The following is a 23,800-nucleotide window of genomic DNA, read 5'->3' as shown; positions in this document are numbered from 1 at the left end:
GTTCCTCCATAACTGGCATTGGGTATGACATTTTGGTTGTAATTTTATTTAGGCACCTATAGTCTACGCAAAGACGATGCTCACAGTTTTGTTTTTCAACCAGAACGATTGGTGACGCGTACGGAGATTCGGATGGTCGTATAATTTAATGTTCGAGTAATTCTTTGATATCGGCGACGATTGGTCTTTTCGAAGAAGGGATACGATACGGCTTCATATTTACGGGTGTTTGCGAGTTCAGTTCAATTTCCATTTTCTTTAGCTTACAACGACCAAGATCAGAAACTTTCTCTGAGAACACATCACGGTACGACGAAAATATTTGCTCGAGTTTAATTAAATAATTTTTATCGATTGTTGTGTCGGCACGTTTGCTTAAAGCATTTTCGACACGACAACCACCGTTCTCAATCACTAGTCGACTACCGTTTCTACATAAACAGTCAGTTCCAAGCAAGATATTTTCGTCTAATAAATTGTCTTTCACGATTAAAATGTCACTTTCAACCTTCTCATTGTCGATTTCGACGATTGCGTTTATTTTTGCATCGCATACGTATTTACCTCCACCGAATCCGTTCAGTGTGATAGAGCATGTACTGATACTATCGAGTTTTATCGCAAAACTTTCTTTGACAAGAGTACGACTGCTTCCCGGATCTACGAAAGCATTTGTACTTACACCATTAACTTTAATTTGCTTTAAAATACCGTCAGAGATTTCGTTTTTCACTGGCTCGATTGCCCTTACAGGGTTTGATTTTTCGGAACACTTTTCGGTTGTACGGTTAGTGCGTTGACATTTTGCACAACGAATTTTTTTCTGTGGCTCCGGGCACTTAATGGAATAATGCCCCGTTTTTGAACAGTTGTAACACTATATTCTCATTCAATTTAGGAATTGTGTTACGCGTACCGAACGTAGAATTTATGGATTGTATTGGCTTTGGTTTAGAATGCGTGTTTATTTTTACGTCGTTATAAATGGAATAGTTATTTATATCACGCAACAAATCAATACAGCGTGTATAACTGTTCGACATTTTTCTTTTCAAATCACTATCATTAATACCGTTGATGATGTGAACAACAATATCGTTTTCAAAAATACCACGTTTATTGCCGTAAGCTACCATGCGATAATAAAATTCTTGAGGAGATTCGTTTTCCCCTCTTCTCATTTGCGACATTTTAATATGGGCATCGGCGACACTGTGTAACGTTGGAAAATCTTCAATAAATCGGTTTGAAAACCGGGCCAGGTCGTGTATACAACAGGCAAGGAATCGACCCATTGCTTGGCTGGTCCTTGCATTTTCTGTTGCACAGAAAAAAGTAGAAAATTGTCATCGATACTGTATGCATTACTTAGCATTTCGACGCGTTGAATAAACTGTGTAGCATTTAATGACATCTTTGAAATTGGATTAAACGATGGCAATAGATCAATTCTTTCGCGCACATTAAACATTGGACGCGGTTGCCAATTTTGCTGGTGGTGGATTGGCGCATACTGTGGATCAGATATTACGGGACAAGTTGGATAAACAGGAACATGCGTGTACCTAGGGGTATGCTCAGGTATTGAATAAGCTACTTGCTAATACGTTTGCGTGACCGGTATCTGCAGCGAGGATACCGGTATTTGCGTTTGTAAGGTCGGTACCGGCAACAGAGGTACAGGGAATTGCATTTGCGTGGTTGGTACCTGCAATGGGGGTACTACTGATTGCACGGTGTGTACGTTCGAGGATGTGAGAAGTGTATCTGTATCCAATGGTGACGAAATACGTTGTGGTACAAAGTCTGAAGATGTTGCTGCAACATTTTGCCGCAGTTCTATTTCGCGAATTGTCTTTTCTAACTCAGAAACTTGTTCTAACAATACCGAACTAGCACTTTCGTAATGCTCCTCGTTATGTCTATACCTCTCTAGACGATTTATGAGCGTATTTTTGTTACTACCACAGGCGATTCCTGCATCTCTACACATTTGTCTTAGATCAACAACGTTGTTATTGCGCAAATTTTCCATTATCACGTTTTGTTTTGCAACCGATGTTCAACGAGTTGAAGTTTTACGATATCAGCGAGCAAAATACGCTTGCGCGTTGAATAATAAACGAGCGTAGCAAAACAAACACACGATTAATTTTCGTTGTATTCGTTTATGTTGTGACTACGGCACAACACATTCCAATGATATAGGCGAATCAATGGAATTTGTGGAACGTTAAAAACATTATGCGAGCGTATGGCTGTGTGAAACGTAAGTGAGAAAATTTTGCATTGCTCTCCGTGTTGTTGTATAAGCGGCGATTTACGAATATGTGGCGACAATGTGATAAACGATCGTTGTATTGTTTTTCGTCAACGATATGTGTGCATGCTTGAGTGAAATAACCACACTTCAATTTTTAGCGAGTGTAGTTCAGCTTATTCTGCTGAATGAAGAGCGACGAACCGAAAGGAAATCTGAACTTGTGAGAAGCAACGAGACAATTTTAAATTAACGGCAAATAATTTCACAACGAATGTTCAGCGGAGCCCCGATTTCCAAGAACTCTGCCAGCGGAGTCTCAACTTTGGAATTTTCTACGCATTTAAGAAATACGTTTTTTTTTTGTTTTTCACAACTGCGACTTTACGTTTGTACACGTAGATTTTAATCTCACTTCTGAGGCTGGTCAGGAGACCTCTTTTCAGTAATTAATATTATACAAATAGTTTATTTAATCTTTTAAAGTTAGTTTTACAAAGTTTAGAAAATAAAGAAATACATAATAAAATAGATTTCGCTGTTCGTTACGTGTGTATGCAACCGACGCCACTCGACGACTCTCTTCATGTACAGATGCCACTCCTTGGCTATTGCTATTTTGTACACAGGTTGCCAGATTGTTGACACATGGGTCAAATGCGCAAGTAAATGTAAATTAAGCCCGCTAATGCATATTAGCGCTGTCGTCTGTCAGGGCTATAAAGGATCTTATACAGCTCTTAAGTAATTGCTCATGAAAAAAATGCATTATTTCTTTAAGTAATTTTGACAGCTGGTTGCGCATTGTGAATAATCCACATTAGAAGAGCAAGAGAATAAACAAATAAAATAAACTTTGTGTAATATGTATTTATATATGTGTATAGTAACAAAAATACTTTCATTGCGATTTAAGGAATGTTGTTGATGATTGGTAAGTTTTATACAACATTCCAAAATGAGCTATACTTCATAATAATGATTGCCAAATACGAATTTTATTGAAAAAATGTATTAAACATTAGTACTAGATTTCTTTAGAGCTGCATACTAGCACAAGAAAATTTACCGGAGGAAATCCTCAATCAAGCCGATCTAGGTTATTTTTTTTAAGCTATTCTAAACTTTTACCGAATCCTTAATTAATTAAACGTAAACTGTAAGTTTCCGCCGGCTATAATTATTCATTTATTTAAATATATAGACTCCAATCGACATTACAAAACATGTTTATAAGAAGTAGGATCAGCAATTAAATGCATCTTTAATTTAAAAATATCATTAAACTAGGGGTATAGAAATATACGATGATTCCTGGAATAAGGGAATCCAATGCAGAAGTCCATTTAGAAACGACTGTTGTGTTGAAATAGTCGTAGATGTCATTTATTGAACTATGCCCTCTAGAAAAGTCATAAAGGTAGCTCTTTTCGAGTTTCATTTGTATTTATCGATATGTTTTATTGCGGTGTCTGCAAAAGCAGATTAAATTTCGGTACCGTATTCCAAGATTGAAAGAACCAGAAATGTAAAAAGGTGTAGTAATGAATTGAGATTCTTGAAATCCTTCCTGGTCTGCATAAAGTAGATGTTCAGACTGAAAGTCACATCATTCTTGGTAGATAGATGCCCATCAATTTTTACTTGAAATTTCCTTCCAATAAGAAATGAGTGGATCCATCTCAGTGCGTTACCTCGAATGCCGTATCTGCTTAGTTTATTTAGAAGAATACTATGGGTCTACCTTATCAAATGTTTTGCCGAAGTCCGTGTAGACTATGTGAACAGTCTCATCGTTATTTAGAGCTTCGAGTAGATAATTTACATAAATTAATAAATTGAAAGTAGTGGATGTCCCGCCAACGACATGGTTTGATGACAAACTATATTTTCAAAGAGTTAAGCCCGAGCGGATTGTATACAAATTGCCCTATAGTTAGAAGCATTAGACCTTGGGGCTTCTGAATAGTACAGGCACAGGAAGATTCTCAAGCAGTTGGGAATGTGCCATTTCGGAGTGAGAAACTGAATATGTCTACGAGATGTTCACTGAGGCTGGTAGTCCAATTTTTGGAAAAGATATTTGGCAAGCCCTTCAGACCAGCGCCCTTCTTCGTATTTAGAGACAACAGTGTTTTGTAGACGTCGTTGGTGCTACCATCAAACTCGTTAATGGTAGCAATCGGTGCAAGCTCATTTCGAATCTCAATTCCATAGTCTGCCGTCCGATTTCCTACGACGAGCATAAATTAAGATACCTTTTTGAATAATGTTATAAAAGACTGATTTTGCTGTCTAGGAAAGTGAATGGCGCTTTCTTCTTAAGTAATGTTTTAATTCGGTAGTGAATCAGTAAGTAAAGTGACTAGCGTACGAACTGGAACACAAATTAAGATACCTTTTTGAATAATGTTATAAAAGACTCTGATTTTGCTGTCTAGGAAAGGTAATGAGTGCAGGTTAGATCAATCGACGTTTAGATAAAAGGCATTTAGGTTGCCATATTCAGCATTACTGGCTTGAGGTCCGCTGGAGCTCAATGGTGATGTCAAGGGCAGGATGGTGTGAGTCTATTGTGGCAATCGCCCGAGTGACCTGTATTAAATTGCCAGGTTACAAAAAGAAGAATATTATAGAAGAATATTGTTGTCGATTTGAACAGTATTAAATTGTCGGCATTCCTTTAAAGAGAATCCTTCATATAGAAGGTTCTTACAGTCAATTGGAGTTGAGCTGTTTCGAAGGTTGAAATCACCAATGATAAGGATATTGGTGTCTTTGTATTTTTATACCCTGAACAGGGTATATTAAGTTTGCCACAAAATTTGTAACACCCAGAAGAAAGCGTCGGAGACCCTATAAACTATATATATAAATGATCAGTATGTTGACCTGAGTCGATTTAGCCATGTCCGTCTGTCTTTATATATTCGAACTAGTCCCTCAGTTTTTAAGATATCTTTTTGAAATTTTGCAAACGTCATTTTCTCTTCAACAAGCTGCTGATTTGGTGGAACTGTCGATATCGAACCACTATAACTTATAGCTGCCATACAAACTGAACGATCGGAATCAAGTTCTTGTATGGAAAACTTTCACATTTGACAATCTATCTTCACAAAAGTTGGCACAGGTTATTTTCTAAGATAATAATGTAATATACGAAGAAATCGTTTAGATCGGCTTACTATATCATGTAGCTGCTATACAAACTGAACGATCGGAATCTAGTCCTGGTATGGAAACCTTTTGCATTTGACAAGGGGGCCTATTCTGTAACTCGATTCGAAAATCAATTTACTCGAATTCGGATTTTTTATATTCTGTAACTCGATTTTCGGATTTTCAAGCCAATTTTCGAATAAAATGTTCGTTAGCTTTTGAGTTGTAGAAAGCAAAAACGAATATTGTACGTATTTTTGCTGGCACAGGGTGGTACTACTTTCGCATAATGATAAAGTAGATCCGAATTTCGAATAGAATACATTTTCGAATCGAGTTACAGAATAGGCCCCAAGATATATTGACGAAATTTTGTATAGATTTTTTTCTAAAGCAACAATGTAATATCCGTAGAAATTATTAAGATCGGTTAACTATAGCATATAGCTGCCATACAAACCGAACGAACGGAATCAAGGGCTTGTATGGAAAACTTTCGCATTTGACGTGGTATCTTCACGAAATTTGACATGGACTACTGCTTAAGGTAACAATATAATCTCCGAAATTTTTCCATAAAGTTTATGTTAATAATAAATCTTCTTGAAATTTTAAATAACCATAAACGTCTAAAACATCCCTTTTCTCTATTAAATAACCTTAATGTTTCTAGCAAACAACCTGACTAAAAGAACTAGTGAAATGTATTCCTTTGGATGAAAACCACTGACCGGTTACGTCTTTAGATTTACTTAAACACATAGTTACTAAAAGAATTGAACCTGTGAAGGGTATATTAGCTTCGGTGCAGCCGAAGTTAACGTTTTTTCTTGTTCTTTTAAGTATTGGAGCGTGTCTTTGAGTGTCTGGTAGGCGTCAAGTGATGATCTAGGTGAAAAGTAGATGCATCGTACGATGATATCAGAGTTTGATTTTAATATAGGTTTGTTCGATATTATCATCGAAAATGGGAATACCCGCCTCATCCTCGTACGTTATTAATTGTGGAACTACTTCTTCTTGAAGATGTTACACAAGTCGTCTATTACTTCCCCATCATAGATCTCTGGGTGAAGCCATGATTCTGTGTTGCATAAGGCAACAAAAAACTGACGAGCTTGGTGCGTAGTCCCCTCACGTTCTGGTAAAAAATTTGTATGACCGTTTGAGTTTCCAGTTTCTTTAGCGGTCGAAAAATGGTGACAACTAATTTCGGTATACCGTTAATATATACAAATAATTTTTTTTTTTTTTATAGAAACCTCGCCATTCTTTACCAATATGTTTAGCTGAGCCCAAAGGTTTTTGATGTGTGATTGAGAGATTGATTGATTTCATATTTAATCCTTTTGAGTTTGTAACCATTTGTTGCCAATGCCTCTACCTACCTACTGCTTCATCATTACTGAGCAGCTCCTTTATGCTGTAGAGCGAGCAAGCTCATCAGCCAGTACATTCCCGGCTATATCTTTGTGACCTGGCACCTGAGTGAGTCGTTCTATACATTCCTGCACCAATTGTGATTTTAACTCGTATGAAGATATAAGATTTGAGTGCCCCTTGGCTATCGCTTAGTATAGCTATACATTTATTGCGATAGTTGCGTTGGAGGCTTAACTCTACGAACCGACTTATAGCAAATACCTCTGCTTGGAATATGCTCGGAAACATACTCATAGGTATGGAGAGTTTTGCGCGTGGTCCTGCGTCCCCTGCGCTAATTTTCTCCGACGTTTTCGAGTCGTCGGTGTACCACCTGATAGTATTGTCCCTAAGTAGTAGCTCGAGAGCGGAGTCACTCCATTCGGCGTTACTGCTGAGGGTAATCTTAAACTTCCTGGTGACATTTACCTTTTTGGTAATCCGTGAATAGCCAGTGATATGACGCCACTTAGCTCTTCCATACATTGGGAAGAGATTACCTTACCTTTGCCAAACCCCTCTGCTGTCATTTGGAGCAGAGTGTATGGGACGGAATTTCAAACTCCTGCGCGTAGCAGCTGCAACCGAAACCATTGGTTTTCGGAAAGTGCAAAAGAATAGCTGGTACGACGAGGAGTGCCGTGTCGCAGCGGAGAGAAAACAGGCTGCCTACCTCGCAACGTTACGATCGACCACTGCACGTGCGGGATGGGATAGATACCGAGAGTTGAAGAGGGAAGCGAGACGCATTTGTAGACAGAAGAAGAAAGAGGCTGAAATGCGTGAGTACGAAAAGCTTGATAAGTTGGCCGACAGGGGTAATGCTCGAAAATTCTACGAAAAAATGCGGCGACTTACGGAAGGTTTCAATACCGGAGCGTACTCTTGTAGAACCCCCAAAGGTGATCTAGTCACTGATGCCCAGAGCATACTTAAATTATGGAGGGAACACTTCTCCAGCCTGCTGAATGGCAGTGAACGCACAACACCAGGAGAAGGAGAACCCGATTCCCCAATCGATGACGATGGAGCAGACGTTCCATTACCCGACCATGAAGAAGTTCGAATAGCAATTGCCCGCCTGAAGAACAACAAAGCGGCAGGGGCCGACGGATTGCCGGCCGAGCTTTATTCAAACACGGCGGCGAAGAACTGATAAGGTGCATGCATCAGCTTCTTTGTAAAATATGGTCGGACGAGAGCATGCCCAACGATTGGAATTTAAGTGTGCTATGCCCAATCCATAAAAAAGGAGACCCCACAATCTGCGCCAACTACCGTGGGATTAGCCTCCTCAACATCGCATATAAGGTTCTATCGAGCGTATTGTGTGAAAGATTAAAGCCCACCGTCAACAAACTGATTGGACCTTATCAGTGTGGCTTTAGACCTGGCAAATCAACAACCGACCAGATATTCACCATGCGCCAAATCTTGGAAAAAACCCGTGAAAGGAGAATCGACACACACCACCTCTTTGTCGATTTCAAAGCTGCTTTCGACAGCACGAAAAGGAGCTGCCTTTATGCCGCGATGTCTGAATTTGGTATCCCCGCAAAACTAATACGGCTGTGAAAACTGACGTTGAGTAACACCAAAAGCTCCGTCAGGATCGGGAAGCACCTCTCCGAGCCGTTCGATACCAAACGAGGTTTCAGACAAGGCGATTCCCTATCGTGCGACTTTTTCAACCTGCTTTTGGAGAAAATAATTCGAGCCGCAGAACTAAATAGAGAAGGTACCATCTTCTATAAGAGTGTACAGCTACTGGCATATGCCGATGATATTGATATCCTCGGCCTCAACACCCGCGCCGTTAGTTCTGCTTTCTCCAGGCTGGACAAGGAAGCACAGAAAATGGGTCTGGCAGTGAACGAGGGCAAGACGAAATATCTCCTGTCATCAAACAAACAGTCGTCGCATACGCGACTTGGCACTCACGTCACTGTTGACAGTCATAACTTTGAAGTCGTAGATAATTTCGTCTATCTTGGAACCAGCGTAAACACCACCAACAATGTCAGCCTAGAAATCCAACGCAGGATAACTCTTGCCAACAGGTGCTACTTTGGACTGAGTAGGCAATTGAGAAGCAAAGTTCTCTCTCGACAAACAAAAACCAAACTCTATAAGTCACTCATAATTCCCGTCCTGCTGTATGGTGCAGAGTCTTGGACGATGTCAACAACGGATGAGTCGACGTTGCGAGTTTTCGAGAGAAAAGTTCTGCGAAAGATTTATGGTCCTTTGCGCGTTAGCCACGGTGAATACCGCATTCGATGGAACGATGAGCTATACGAGATATACGACGACATCGACACAGTTCAGCGAATTAAAAGACAGCGGCTACGCTGGCTAGGTCATGTTGTCCGGATGGACGAAAACACTCCAGCTCTGAAAGTATTCGACGCAGTACCCGCCGGGGGAAGCAGAGGAAGAGGAAGACCTCCACTCCGTTGGAAGGACCAAGTGGAGAAGGACCTGGCTTCGCTTGGAATATCCAATTGGCGCCACGTAGCGAAAAGAAGAAACGACTGGCGCGCTGTTGTTAACTCGGCTATAATCGCTTAAGCGGTTTCTACGCCAATTAAGAAGAAGAAGTGTTTGGCGACTTCACCAATTACTAGGTGCAGCGGGTGAATTCCAGCAAGACTTCAAGTGCCGCCGTGGGACATGTGTGCATAGCTCCCGACATGCAGTCGCAGGCGAGTCTTTGCAGCTTCGATAGTTGAAGTCCTACCGACGTCTGTGCTGCTTTCAGAGCCCAAGCCACCGCTCCATAAGTGATAATTGTTCGCACTGCCATGGTGTACAACCATCTGATAATCCTTGGTTGACACCCTCAGGCCGATTGCACACCATCAGTGCTTTCGTGGCTTTGACAATGGTCAGGTCAACATGCTGCTTCCACCGCAACTTGGAATATAGCGTGAGACCCAGGTTTTTCACCATATTGGTCATCTCTATCTCTCTGCCCCGAGTGTTAGGTTCCTGAGGCCAGGCAAAGACCTGCGCCTCGTACCTTAATTTATGGTCCACGATCTTTTCCATACTCTTTAGTAGGAAGGAAGTTAGACTAAACCGTCAAAAGGATTTAGTCAGTGAGTAGTCCTTCCTTCCGACTTTCGGTATAAAGATCATCTTTGTCCTCCATGGTTCAGGGATATACGCCAGCGCCAGGCTGTCATCATCTGAACAAGGTAACCCAGCAGAACCTACTGTTCTTGTTGCAGAAGTGCTGGAAAGATGCCGTCCGCCCCCGGGGACTTGAATTTAGCGACCGAGGCCGTAGCCCACCTGACTGAGTCCGCAGCAAACAGTTTCCTAGCGACTACCCAATCTAAGTGAGACGGCTTACGTTCTACTACAGGTAGCCACTAATCTTTCTCAATTGTTTCCGGGAAATGCGCTCGCAAGAGTGCCTCCTCTGCACTGGTCGTATAAGTACCGTCGCATTTTTTAATCGCTAGAGCTCTCTTCGTCTTCCCATTAGCCAGAGCTTTGTGCAGTCTTGCTGCCTCCGATGTTGAAGATACGTTTTCACAGAAATTCCTAAAATTTTCCGGCTTTGCAGACCTAATCTCCGTATTACAGACAGTTACGTTGCTTCTGTACTCCTCCCAGTTCCTAGTACGCTTTATTGAAGAGCTTACGTACCATTGATCTAAGTACCGACAGTTTTCTTGACCACTAGCACTTGCACCTTTGGTGATCGTCTTTAGAGGTCAGCTGCAGTTATACGCGCTTGTGACGGCCTGATTCAGAGCAGATTGTCTGCTCTCCAGTCCCAAGGCCGTTGTACCTCTGACTAACTTCCTCTCCCCTTTAACCCTCATCGAGACCCTCGGGTCTGGCCAGGCATATTTTGTTTTTAAATGTTATTTAAATATATTTAGAGTGGAGCAAACGACTTGCGCTTCTAGGTAGCTTCCTAGAATTTTGTTGTCTATAGAATTCAGAAAAAAAATTCAAGGATATCGTATCGAAAAGGACGAAAAAAGGATATTATAATATTACAAACCTTAGTGCAGCATTGGTGCTTGGCTAGACCCCATATATTTGGTATGAAAATATATGAACTTTGGTATGTTTCTATCACTTCGCACGGTTTATCTGTTTTCATGTTCGTTACATGTCCAAATTGGTTTGTATGTTTATCTAGGTCAAATACTTTAGCCGCTAGAGAGTTTTAAAGGTTAAGAGAAATGTAATTTTTCTCAAAATTGCCAATGCCCTGGTAGGGATGAACTAACTTGCAAAATGGTTTTGATCCCCCCCGGCCCCATACCCCCCCAACTGTAGTGAAACAAAAGGGGGGACATGGTGAAAACGTTTTCGCCTATTGCCACGCCCCCGGTGGGGCCTTGGGGGCGAATTACACATTTCCTTAAAGCTCTTTAAATTACCTAACCGGTGCAAATTATTTGACCCACCTAGGTCAAATACTTTAGCCACTAGAGCGTTTTAAAAGGTTAAGAAAAAATGTAATTTTTCTCAAGCGTGAACAAGGCAGTCAATTTGATTTCAACAAAATCGAAAGGTAAGAAATTTCAAAAATGTATGTTGCACATACATGAGCGTAAATACAACACGTATTTCCATACAAATGTATGTAAACACCACTTGTCCTAGCCAAGCACCATTGGTCTCGACTAAGTGTATCAGACCGTTGGTCTCGACCAGGCTTAAGATTTAGCTCTAACGTATCCCGATATGTGGCTCAATTTGTGTTTTTGGCAATACGTTTGGGGGGGATTTGCGTGACCACCTCTAGCCCGAATCTCAAGATCCTTTGATCTGACAATGAAGGTTCTGACGACACCCTCCACTGTGAGACCACCCCCGAAATGAATTCGTTACTCAGGGTGATGTCCAGCACTTCCCTCCTGTTTCTAGTTTCGCACGCTGCATTCTCAATACTTAGATTATTACTAATAATAAATTCAAGGAGAGACTCACCTCGTGCATTGCAGTCAGTATTACCCCATTCAGTGTGGTGAGAGTTCGCACCACACCCCAGTACCAGGGGCAGTTTGTTCCTCCTGCAGTAATTTACCAGGCCCTGCACAGCTTCGGGGGTCTCAGCATGCGTGCCTCCTGGAAAATAGGCCGCTGCCAGAACGAAGGCCGCACCTTCGCTGTGACCGGCCTGCACAGCGATCAGGTCCTGTGTTAGGAATTCTGAAATATACAAGTTATCAATATTCCTCCTAACTACTATACAAGTTCGGGGTCTCCCACTGAAGAGATCCCAGATTACCTTGTTGTTGTCCAAGTTGGGGCCCCTGACATCTCTTCTGTGGACCCATGGTACTGATCCTAATCTGGCTCGTCCCTCGCATTACCATTGAGGTCCTTAAGTCCATCTGGAGCTCTTGCGTAGAGAGTAGCACCTCCTCTTCAACGGTGGGATCCACCGCTGGGACTTCTAATGTGGCCTCCGCAGTTGCAACCTGCTCCGCCATTTTGGTGCTGGTAGGAGTGGCGTCCTCGTCTACCTGCATCTTCTTGTCTGTACCGTTCTTTTCGGTAGCCTCCGGCTTTTAGGGTCTCATGATTACCGTGCTAAACTGATAACTCAGACGGAAGCCCTCCATCCGGATGAATGTGTAGGACTCGTCGTTCACACACAAGTTCAACCTCCATCCGGAACCCTCCACTTTGCTATCGACCACTTGCCAGGCCGAGATATTAATTCCTCTTTTTTGATATCTGACGCACCAAAGCAAACTCGCAGGGTTGTCCCGCACATCTGCGGAGGACTACCGTCGTACAGTGCGTGATCGGATTGTCCTTCCCAGCCCACAAGCTTGGGAGCTATCTTCCGTAGCCAGCTAGCACTTTCCTCATCCTTGCAATCGACCTGCATAGTCCTGCCCTTGAAGAACACCTCATGGAAGGCTACCAGGCCTTACACTCCCTGTACACCTCTTCCATGAGAAGGTCTTGCAGAGTGGTGAGCTCCTCAGCCCCGGCCACCCGGACGATCTGTTGGTTGGGGAGGGGGCCGTCTTCCCCTGCGCCTCTTCTTCTGCCCGTACCTCCTGATGCGCAAGTTCGTTCCCCTGAGTCCGAGCAGTTGGTCCTGCTTTGGGGAGTTGCGCTAGTGTTCGCTGCGTTATTTGCAATGGATGTCGTCTGCTGAGCACCGCTGCATGAGGGCATGTCGTCTTCATCGTCTCTGGCCCGCTCCTCTGGTGATAGGACATCCAGAAAACTAAACTTGCGTTTAGCATCCTTGCTTGCATAAGTACCGCTGTTGTTTCCGTTTTTATTACCGTTGTCCTTTGTCATCTGCAATGATTTTTGCCTAGTTTTGGTTGTATTTTTAGTTTTTGTGTCGTCGTCCATCTGTTTCGTGTGAACCGTGGCTCAACGAGGTGAGCGGTCGGGTCTATATAAGTAAAGGGGAACTCAAAGGTCCGCCGTGCCGGAGCCCCATGACCTGGTAAGCCCACCGTTTCTTCCTAATTCGGCCCGGGTTTGGAAAGGCTCCGTTAAAATAGTGTCGAATTCACCTCCTGGCTGCAAATCACCCAATGGGCACGGGAGTCGCATAACACCCTGGATTAGGAGGTGGTAGCTCTTGGTTGCCGCACGCATGCGGCGCCCGACATCCTGTCTGAGCAGTGCAGTGCTGGAAAAGTAACTCCAAAGTCAAAATATATCTACAAGTTTTTTTGGTTCACTTCACATATTTTGAAAACTAAACGTATGACCAGGATTAGATTTTTGAAGCGCGCCCAAAGGATCAGATGCAGAAAGGATCACGATTACCATTTCTGGGGATCTGATGGTATGGACAGATAGAGGCGGTTCTCAGGATAAAAAAATGAAGTCACACATACTCGCCTTTTTCTTCTTCTTTACTGGCATAGACACCGCTTACGCGTTTATAGCCGAGTTAACAACAGCGCGCCAGTCGTTTCTTCTTTTCGCTAAGTGGCACCAATTGGATATTCCTTCTCCACATGGTCCTTCCAACGGAGTGGAGGTCTTCCTCTTCCTCTGCTTCCCCCGGCGGGTACTGCGTCGAATACATTCAGAGCTGAAGTGTTTTCATCCATTCGAACAACATGACCTAGCCAGCGCAGCCGCTGTCTTTTAATACGCTGAACTATGTCAATGTCGCCGTATATCTTGTTGTTTTAACGGTTTATCAATCCCCGTTAAGATGGTAAGGGTTATCTGTGTTGTCATCACGTCGACTAACGGGAGGCCCAGGAAACGTGCTGTTTCGACGGGGTCGGACCAAAGGGAAAAGAGTGTTAGATGAGTGGGGTTGGTAGGGCATGCAAAGAGGTGGTCAGTGTTATGCGGAGACTCGTTGCATGCAGGACATACAATGGGTATGTCTGGGTCAATTCTGGATAGGTAAGAGTTTAACCTGCTACAATATCCAGAACGAAGCTGCGCTGGGGTCACTCGCGTTTCTCGCAGCAACTCGAGCTCTTTGTCTGCGATGGGTGGTGGTTTGACTCCAAGAACGCCATTCACGGAAAGGGAGTCGGTGAAGGTGTTAATGGCTCCACTGTGAATGGCGGTCAGTACCTGTCGAATGTCAGTCGGTCGGCGTACTGTACGACGTCGTCGACGTAGTCAAGGAAGGACCTTTTGATGCTCCTAAGAGGCTTTTCCGCTCCAAGCAGATGACTGCAAGGATGATTTCTACGAAAACATCCCAGCAGGAACTGCCTGGAGAGGAGTTTATTATGCTCCTTAACCGGGAGCATAAGCGTCTCTCTGTGTAGGTGTTTCATAGGAGACATCAAAAGGCATCCCGTCGTGGTCCGGAGTGCAGTATTCTGGCAAGTCTGGAGTTTCCTCATCTGCATATCACTGCACCCAGGCGACCATATATGTAGGTGTTGCGTAGTTGAGGACCGGCCGGCCGATTGCCTTGTATGTTGCCAACAACGTTTCTTAGTCTTTTCACCATGTGCTGCGGGCTAGCGACTTGAGGATTTTGTTGCGGCTCTGTACCTTGGCGATAATCGCGGTCGTATGGGGAGTGAAGGAGCATAGACTATCGAAAGTTACACCTAAAATCTTAGGATTATTTACAGTCGGAATTTTCACGCGATCGACTTCAATATTAAGCTCAAGTCTATACTCCTTCGTCCAGTTCGTACAAATGGTCGCTGTGGATTTGTTGAATGGGATTTCGTAGCTGTTTACCTTCAAACACATGCCATCGATTCCATTGCCTGACGTCAATATCGTACAATCATCTGCGTACGAGGTTATGGAACCCCCTCTGGTGGCTGCGGGAGTTTCGAGATGTAAAAATTAAACAGTAGCGGGGAGAGAACACCACCCTGCGGAACCCCCTGTTTAATTCTTCTCAATTTAGATGTTTCGCCTCGAAATAGTACGGATGACTGACGACCGTTCAGATGGTTCATGGTCCACCTCTTTAGCCCTGGAGGGAGCGTAGTTTTTTCCATGTCCTGCAGTAGCGTTGTGTGGTTGACCGTGTCAAAAGCTTTTGACAGGTCCAACACTATGACGATCGTTCTTTCGCAGGGTGGTTTCTGGTTGAGGCCACGAACTATCTGGGCGTTTATGACGCTAGGTGCTGTGGTGGTGCTGTGCACTTTTCGGAATCCATGCTGGTGGCTGGCTAAGCTCAGGTGGTGAGTGAAGGTCGGGAGTAGCAAGGCCTCAAGTGTCTTCACTACTGGGGAGAGGAGAGTTATCCGTCGATAAGATTCCCCTTTGTTGGCGGGTTTCCCAGGTTTCAGTAGTGGGACCACTCTTCCGACTTTCCACACATCGGGTAGCCTACTCCCGTCGAGCCTAGATGCTTTAGCATTAGCGTGTTGATTCCATCAGGGCCAATGGATTTGGAAGATTTTGCTTTGTTGAAAAGTTAGTGGCGCGCAGTCGTTTGGCATTTTGCGCAGACGTCGGTAAACACATCTCTTGACTTTGTCTACCGAAGGGTGCAGTGTAAACTGCCAGTTGAAACTCAACTCGGTCGTCGTGTTTCTTCGGGTTAGACAAAGCTTTGACAGTAGCCCAAAGCTTACTCACACCGGTAGAGAAGTTGCAGGACTTCAGGTGCTCTATCCATTTCGTCCGATTATGTTGCTTTACCATACGCCGAATCTCCAAATTGAGATCCCTTGTTCGGGGATCCCCGGGATCGGCATGGCGTAAGGTGTCGCGCTCATTAGCTAAAACGGCTGCTTCGGTTGGGAAATTAGGGCGGATTTCCGCTATTTTTCCAGCCGGGATGAAGCGAGCGGTAGCTGCTGCGATCACCTTGCGGAATCGACGTTCGCCAACGCATACGTCCGTAGGAATGTGTAGAGCGTTAAAGGTGTTTTCGGTAAATTCTGTGAAGCCGACCCAGTTAGCTTTATTAAAGTTAATGAAGGTACGGTTGTCCACAGAAACGAAATCGGGAGGTTTCTCGATCGAGATAATTATGGGCAGGTGGTCTGATGCGAGAGTTAGCATAGGTCGCCAGGTTATGATATTTATCAGACCACCTCGAAAACTCGCAACGTCGACTCATCCGTTGTTGACATCGTCCAAGACTCTGCACCATACAGCAGGACGGGAATTATGAGTGACTTATAGAGTTTGGGTTTTGTTTGTCGAGAGAGGACTTTGCTTCTCAATTGCCTACTCAGTCCAAAGTAGCACCTGTTGGCAAGAGTTATCCTGCGTTGGATTTCTAGGCTGACATTGTTGGTGGTGTTTACGCTGGTTCCAAGATAGACGAAATTATCTACGACTTCAAAGTTATGACTGTCAACAGTGACGTGAGTGCCAAGTCGCGAATGCGACGACTGTTTGTTTGATGACGGGAGATATTTCGTCTTGCCCTCGTTCACTGCCAGACCCATTTTCTGTGCTTCCTTGTCCAGCTCCTGGAGAAAGCAGAACTAACGGCGCGGTGTTGAGGCCGATGATATCAATATCATCGGCATACGCCAGCAGCTGTACACTCTTATAGAAGATGGTACCTTTTCTGTTTAGTTCTGCAGCTCGAACTATTTTCTCCAGGAGCAGGTTGAAGAAGTCGCACGATAGGGAGTCGCCTTGTCTGAAACCTCGTTTGGTATCGAACGGCTCGGAGACGTGCTTCCCGATCCTGACGGAGCTTTTCGTGTTGTTCAACGTCAGTTTACACAGCCGTATTAGTTTTGCGGGGATACCAAATTCAGACATCGCGGCATAAAGGCGCTCCTTTTCGTGCTGTCGAAAGCAGCTTTGAAATCGACGAAGAGGTGCTGTGTGTCGATTCTCCTTTCACGGGCCTTTTCCAAGATTTGGCGCATGGCGAATATCTGGTCGGTTGTTGATTTGCCAGGTCTAAAGCCACACTGATAAGGTCCAATCAGTTTGTTGACGGTGGGCTTTAATCTTTCACACAATACGCTCGATAGAACCTTATATGCGATGTTGAAGAGGCTAATCCCACGGTAGTTGGCGCAGATTGTGGGGTCTCCTTTTTTTATGGATTGGGCATAGCACACTTAAATTCCAATCGTTGGGCATGCTTTCGTCCGACCATATTTTACAAAGAAGCTGATGCATGCACCTTATCAGTTCTTCGCCGCCACATGTTTGAATAGCTCGGCCGGCAATCCGTCGGCCCCTGCCGCTTTGTTGTTCTTCAGGCGGGCAATTGCTATTCGAACTTCTTCATGGTCGGGTAATGGAACGTCTGCTCCATCGTCATCGATTGGGGAATCGGGTTCTCCTTCTCCTGGTGTTGTCCGTTCACTGCCATTTAGCAGGCTGGAGAAGTGTTCCCTCCATAATTTAAGTATGCTCTGGGCATCAGTGACTAGATCACCTTTGGGGGTTCTACAAGAGTACGCTCCGGTCTTGAAACCTTCCGTAAGTCGCCGCATTTTTTCGTAGAATTTTCGAGCATTACCCCTGTCGGCCAGCTTATCAAGCTCTTCGTACTCACGCATTTCAGCCTCTTTCTTCTTCTGTCTACAAATGCGTCTCGCTTCCCTCTTCAACTCTCGGTATCTATCCCATCCCGCACGTGTAGTGGTCGATCGTAACGTTGCGAGGTAGGCAGCCTGTTTTCTCTCCGCTGCGACACGGCACTCCTCGTCGTACCAGCTGACCTTTTGCACTTTCCGAAAACCAATGGTTTCGGTTGCAGCTGCACGTAAGGAGTTTGAAATTCCGTCCCACAGTTCCCTTATACCGAGTTGTTGACGAGTGCTCTCAGAGAGCAGGAGTGCAAGCCGAGTAGAAGATCGTTCGGCTGTCTTTTGTGATTGCAGCTTCTCGACGTCGAACCTTCCTTGTGTTTGGTGGCGCGCGTTTTTTGCTGCACAGCGGCGGGTGCGAATCTTAGCTGCAACAAGATAGTGGTCCGAGTCGATGTTAGGACCTCGGAGCGCACGCACATCTAAAACACTGGAGACGTGTCTTCCGTCTATCACAACATGATCGATCTGGATGCTAGTTTTTCGATCCGGAAGCAGCCAGGTAGCTTGATGAATCTTCTTATGCTGGAATCTAGTACTACAGATAACCCATTAGGGGATGTTTCGTCGTGGAGGCCGAATTTACCGACCGTAGTGCCAAAGACACCTTCTTTGCCCACCCTGGCATTAAAGTCGCCAAGCACGATTTTGACATCGTGGCGGGGGCAGCCTTCATAAGCGCGCTCCAAGCACTCATAAAAGGCATCTTTGGTCACATCGTCCTTCTCTTCCGTCGGGGCGTTGGCGCAGATCAGTGATATGTTGAAGAACCTCGCTTTGATGCGGATTGTGGCTAGACGTTCATTCACCGCAGTGAATGATAGAACTCGGCGACTGAGTCTCTCTCCCACCACGAATCCTACACCAAACTTGCGCTCCTTTATATGGCCACTGTAGTAAATGTCACAAGGACCTACTCGTCTCTGTCCTTGTCCCGTCCATCGCATTTCTTGGACGGCGGTGATGTCAGCCTTTGTTTTTACGAGAATAGTAAGTTTTTTTTTTGTTCTTCGAGAGAAGACTACTTCTCAATTGCCTACTCAGTCCGAAGTAGCACCTAGTGGCAAGAGTTATTCTGCGTTGGATTTCCATTCTGGGATTGTTGGTGTTGCTGATACTCATTCCAAGGTGCACGAAATTATCTAAAACTTCAAAGTTATGACTATCAACAGTGACATGAAAGCCTAGTCGCGAGTGGGACGACTGTTTGTTTGACGATAGGAGATATTTCGTCTTGCCCTCGTTCACTGCCAGACAAATTTGCTTTGCTTCCTTATCTAGAATGGAGAAAGTAGAACTAAAGGCGCGGGTGTTGCGGCAATGGTATCAATATCATCGGCTTACGCCAGCAGCTGTACACTATTATAAAAGATTGTACCTGCTCGATTGAGTTCTGCAGCTCGAATTATTTTCTCCAGAAGTAGGTCTGAAACCTCATTTGGTATCGAACGGCTCGGAGCGGTCCTTCCGGATCTTGACAGAGCTTTTGATGTTGCTTAACGTCAGCTTACACAGCCGCATTAGTTTTGTGGGGATACTAAATTCGGACAACGCGGCATAAAGGCAGTTCCTTTTCGTGCTGTCAAAGGCAGTTTTGAAATCGACGAAGAGGTAGTGAGTGTCGATTCTCTTTTCACGGGTCTTTTCCAAGATTTGGCGCATGGTAAATACTTGGTCAGGTCCAAAGCTACACTGATAAGCTCCAATCAGTTTGTTGACGTAGGGCTTAAATCTTTCTCACAATACGCTCGAAAGAACATTATATGCAGGGCTTAGGAGACTTATCCCACGGTAGTTGGCGCAGACTGAGGAGTCTCCCTTTTTGTGGATTAGACAGAGCATGCTCCTTATCAGTTCTTCACCGCCGTGTTTAAAAGCTCGGCCGGCAATCCGTCGGTCCCCGCCGCCTTTTTGTTCTTCAGACGGGTAATTGCTATTCGAACTTCTTCATGGCCGGGCAATGGAACGTCTGCTCCATCGTCATCGATTGGGTAATCGGGTTCGCCTTCTCCTGGCGTTATACTTTCACTGCCATTCAGCAGGCTGGATAAGTAGTTCCTCCATGATTTTAGAATGCTCTAGGCAGCGGTCACTGGATCACCTTTGGGGGTTCTACAAGAGAATGCTCCGGTCTTGAAACCTTCTGATAGCCGCCGCAGTTTTTCGTAAAATTTTCGAGCATTATCCTCTGGGTAACGTCCGGTGTGTTTAACGTGGGTACCAGCTGATGACAGCCTTACCCGATGGCGCTCAAAAGCACAGCGGATCAAATCAATGCGTTGATCAGCGCACTGAAAATGCTAGGCACTCTCAGTACAATTGGCAGTGTGGAATGGGCACACTAACCACCTGGGTCGGGTTCGAGGCCCATCTAAAACCTCTGCCGTGCTTTGAATCCGGCACCCGCTCTAAATCACCACCCTCGCTATTGTGTGGTTTTCCGTATGCTAAGGTGGTTTTAAAAGCAGAAATTACCTCTCAAATTTGTGATGTCTGAAGACAAAGGTGTGTTTGGTTAGTTAGTTTCAATTTTTTGAAGAAATTTGGAATTATGTTAGTTAAATAGAATGGAGGAAGTATTCCAAAGGCGTTATTATAAATATAAGTATTTGCCGGTTACAATAAATATGTAACTTACGGTCTTTGTATATTTTACTTCCTATTGAGTATGAGTAAAAAGAAATATACATATTTATGTTAATATAATTTGGACAAGATTTTATTTGTAAATATGTATGTATGTGTGCTGCAACTGCTCCAAAGTTGTTCGTTCACATTTTGAATTAATATACATGCACCATATTTAATAAATTTGCGAACTTACTTACTTTTCTTGTGTCTCCATTTCTTAATTTTTTGTCTTGTTTGTTTTTGTAAAACAACTGGTTCACAGCAAAGTACTTTTCGACCCATGTGGTGAGTGTTTTGTGCTTTTCTCTCGTGAGGTTTGAGCAAGAATAACTTCACAAAATAAACCTCACAAACCAGTTGTGTGGTTTTCTCAGAATAGGGCTGATAGTTTTGAGAAAAACGAATTTGAGATTTTATACTTAAACTATGGGCAATTTTTACTTGCCGGATTTATTTAAAATTTTCAGAAAATATTTCTGAAATGCCAAAATTAAAAGTTCTTTTTTGAAAATCTTACTGCTCTTAACTCCTTAAATTATTTATTTTGAAGTCAAGCACTATATACAGTGCGCGAAATAATTATATGGGACAATACTTCAATGCAATAATATTCTGTTTATTTGACCGCTCTATTTTGTAGCTGGGTACATTTGTAGTGGCCTTACTTAACATAACGGTATGAACAGTTACTTGTAAGTAATGTCGGTGTCAATTTTTGATAAATTTCGGATTAGCTAAAGCGAAATAAGTTTATGGAACAGTTCATTCTTTGGCGCGATTAGATGCAGATCGGTTGAAAATTGAGTGACCATATACGTGTTTGTTTGTGTATTTATATTAAAGAAGGTAAGTATTCGCATAAATAAATTTAATGCCTGCCTTGAATCAGTTTTTATACAGAAATGCCACGCGGTACCAAACTCATTATTAAAGAGTAGTTCCAAATACTGGCATGCACAGAAACTGGAACGAAAAATTGCAACGAGATTGAAAAAAATAAGAATACGATTATAAACTTACTAAGAGATCCCAAAAACTATGGTAAAACACCGACTATCTTTAATAAAAGAAAGGGAAGTTCGACCAATCAGGCGTTTGGCGTTTAATAAGATCTAAGCCCCTCGCAAATTCTTTGCTAATTGTCTCTTTCAGTCACTACTCGACGTGTTCAACAAATCCTGAAAGCAGATAACATCATTCGATATGAAAGGAGATGCGCTAAACCTAGACTTTTGCAAAGATACAGGTTGGCGCAACTTCAATTTGCAGAAAAGTATCTTTTATGGGACACCTTGTGGCAATCCGTCATATTTAGTTACAACAAAAATCATAATTTAGATGGGCCCGACGGTTTTCAATACTACTATCGTGATATTAGTCGTAAGAAAGAAACCCGACTCGCTCGGCTTTCGGCTTTATGAGCGCATTATAGGAAAGCACTTTGTTGTCTAGGCTAAATTTAGAGTTTTTATTTAAAAGTCAATTTAAATTTGCAGCTCTAATCTTCATACATGCTATTTTACTAGATATGTGTTTTCTCCACTTGAGCCTTCTATCTAGGTGAACACCAAGATATGTTACTTCGTTCGCTTGGGGTACTAAAATATTATTTATTTTTACTGTCGGGCACATTTTGGTCCAAGCGAAAATGTAACATGCTAACACTTCTTTTCATTCACATTTATACGCCAGTTGGCTAGCAATTCTTCGACAGAACTTAAATGCTCCGCTAATATTCTTGATGCTAAAATGTGGCACACTACTACGGCTCACTATAGCTGTGTCATCCGCATAAGTTAAAGGTAATACATTGTTAGCTGTTGGAGGATCTGCTGTATATATGATGTATAGAGTTGGGGCTAAAACGCTGCCCTGTGGTACACCAGCCCTTATCTGTCTTTCATCAGATATGAAATCTCCTGCTTTCTCCATAAATTGTCTATTATTTAAATAAGACTCCAATGTTTTATACAATTTTAAAGGTAGAATTTTTTTAGTCTTATATAAAAGACCTTCGTGCCACTTCTTATCAAACGCCTGAGCTACATCTAGAAATATTTCTGAACAGTACTCCCTGTGCTCAAATGCTTTCCTTATTTCGTTAGTAATTCTATTTACTTGCTCTATTGTGCCATGTTTCGCACGAAATCCGAATTGATGCATGTATTGTATTATTTTCGTGGAGGAAAGGAGACATCTTTGATAGCAATACTTTAGAAAGAAAAGATTTTTCCATGAAATCAGATAGTATCCGAAACTAAGAATTGCATTGAAGAGCAAAGAGAGCACTTCTACAGCAATAATTGGTAACTCAATTAGCATTTTTAGGGAAGTATTATCATGTCCCTGCGAATTTTTGGGATTAAGTTCTTTGATGATACCAATATTTTCAGAAGGTGAAGTCTTAAAAGACTCGAGCGACTCTTTAGCTGTGTTTGGTAAGATTGACAACTTAAAGTTGTTCTTTGGCAAATGAGGTTGAAATACCTTTTCTAGATGATTTGCAAAACAATTAGCCTTTTCCTCTTCACTTCGCGCCCAATTTCCACCCAAGTCTCGTATAGGCATGTTGGAGTAAGTTGGTGGCTTCATGGACTTTTGGGCTTTGCAAAGGGAATTTTGCTTGTTTGAATTTGGATACAGCCTCTTTATATACATTTCAGTGTTCAATTCTTCCCCACGTTTAAGCGCTTTTTTTAATTTGTACAGCAGATTTTAATTAAAGCTGAGTGGAAGGGGAACGATTTATCTGCCATTCACGTCTTGGCCGCCTTTTTTCATTTACAAGCTTTCCTATTTCTCTATTAGTGATTTTTCTGAGACCAAGCGGCTTATAGTTTTTGTTTGGTGTTGCTAAGACAGCTGCCCTGGGTATTGTATCATTGATTTCTCTTATGCTTTCGTCAATATCTTCCTGTATTTGTTTTGTACTCAGTATTAATGTGGCTACTGAAGTATATTTTTATATTTTAGCCAATTCGTTTTATTAAAAGTTAGATCCACTTTTGGATTAAGGGGGTATTCTACTCTGGGAGCATGAATGTCAGGTAATTTTTAAAGTGTCGTAAAAAAAAGGCAATTAATATTTTTACTATCCATTTTTTTATGGTGTTTTTATTGATATCTCAAGAATACAGAAAAAAAAATTTACAAAAAAATATTAAAAATGAAAATAATTAGAGAGGGGAGAGACAAGTGTGAAAAAAATGGCGCATCCTGGTGACATTGATCCTGACTCTCCTGGTGGTCTGAAAAAAAAATCAAAAGAAATTCTTAATCAGTAAGGATGCTGTTATAGTCCCTACCTCAGGGAACCCGAAAAAAAAATTTTTTTTGAAAAATGGCGACTGCCTGAAAA

General features: G+C 42.9%; 1 protein-coding gene across 12 annotated transcripts in view; it reads left to right on the top strand.

Moving 5' to 3' along the window:
* LOC120779675 overlaps positions 1-23,800 on the top strand; it is a 61,827-nt gene that overhangs the window by 14,225 nt on the left and 23,802 nt on the right. The window contains exon 1 of one of the 12 annotated variants that reach the window (XR_005705711.1): positions 5,935-5,969. The exons of the other annotated variants lie outside the window; for them this stretch is intronic. The gene's annotated coding sequence lies outside the window, so the exon portion shown is untranslated. Of the gene's footprint in view, positions 1-5,934; positions 5,970-23,800 lie in introns of those variants that run through there. 12 annotated transcript variants of the gene reach the window in all.

This window comes from Bactrocera tryoni, unplaced genomic scaffold (assembly GCF_016617805.1).
Source record: "Bactrocera tryoni isolate S06 unplaced genomic scaffold, CSIRO_BtryS06_freeze2 scaffold_11, whole genome shotgun sequence".
NCBI classification, from domain to species: Eukaryota; Metazoa; Arthropoda; class Insecta; order Diptera; family Tephritidae; genus Bactrocera; species Bactrocera tryoni.
This window is presented reverse-complemented; position numbering and strand designations above follow the sequence as displayed.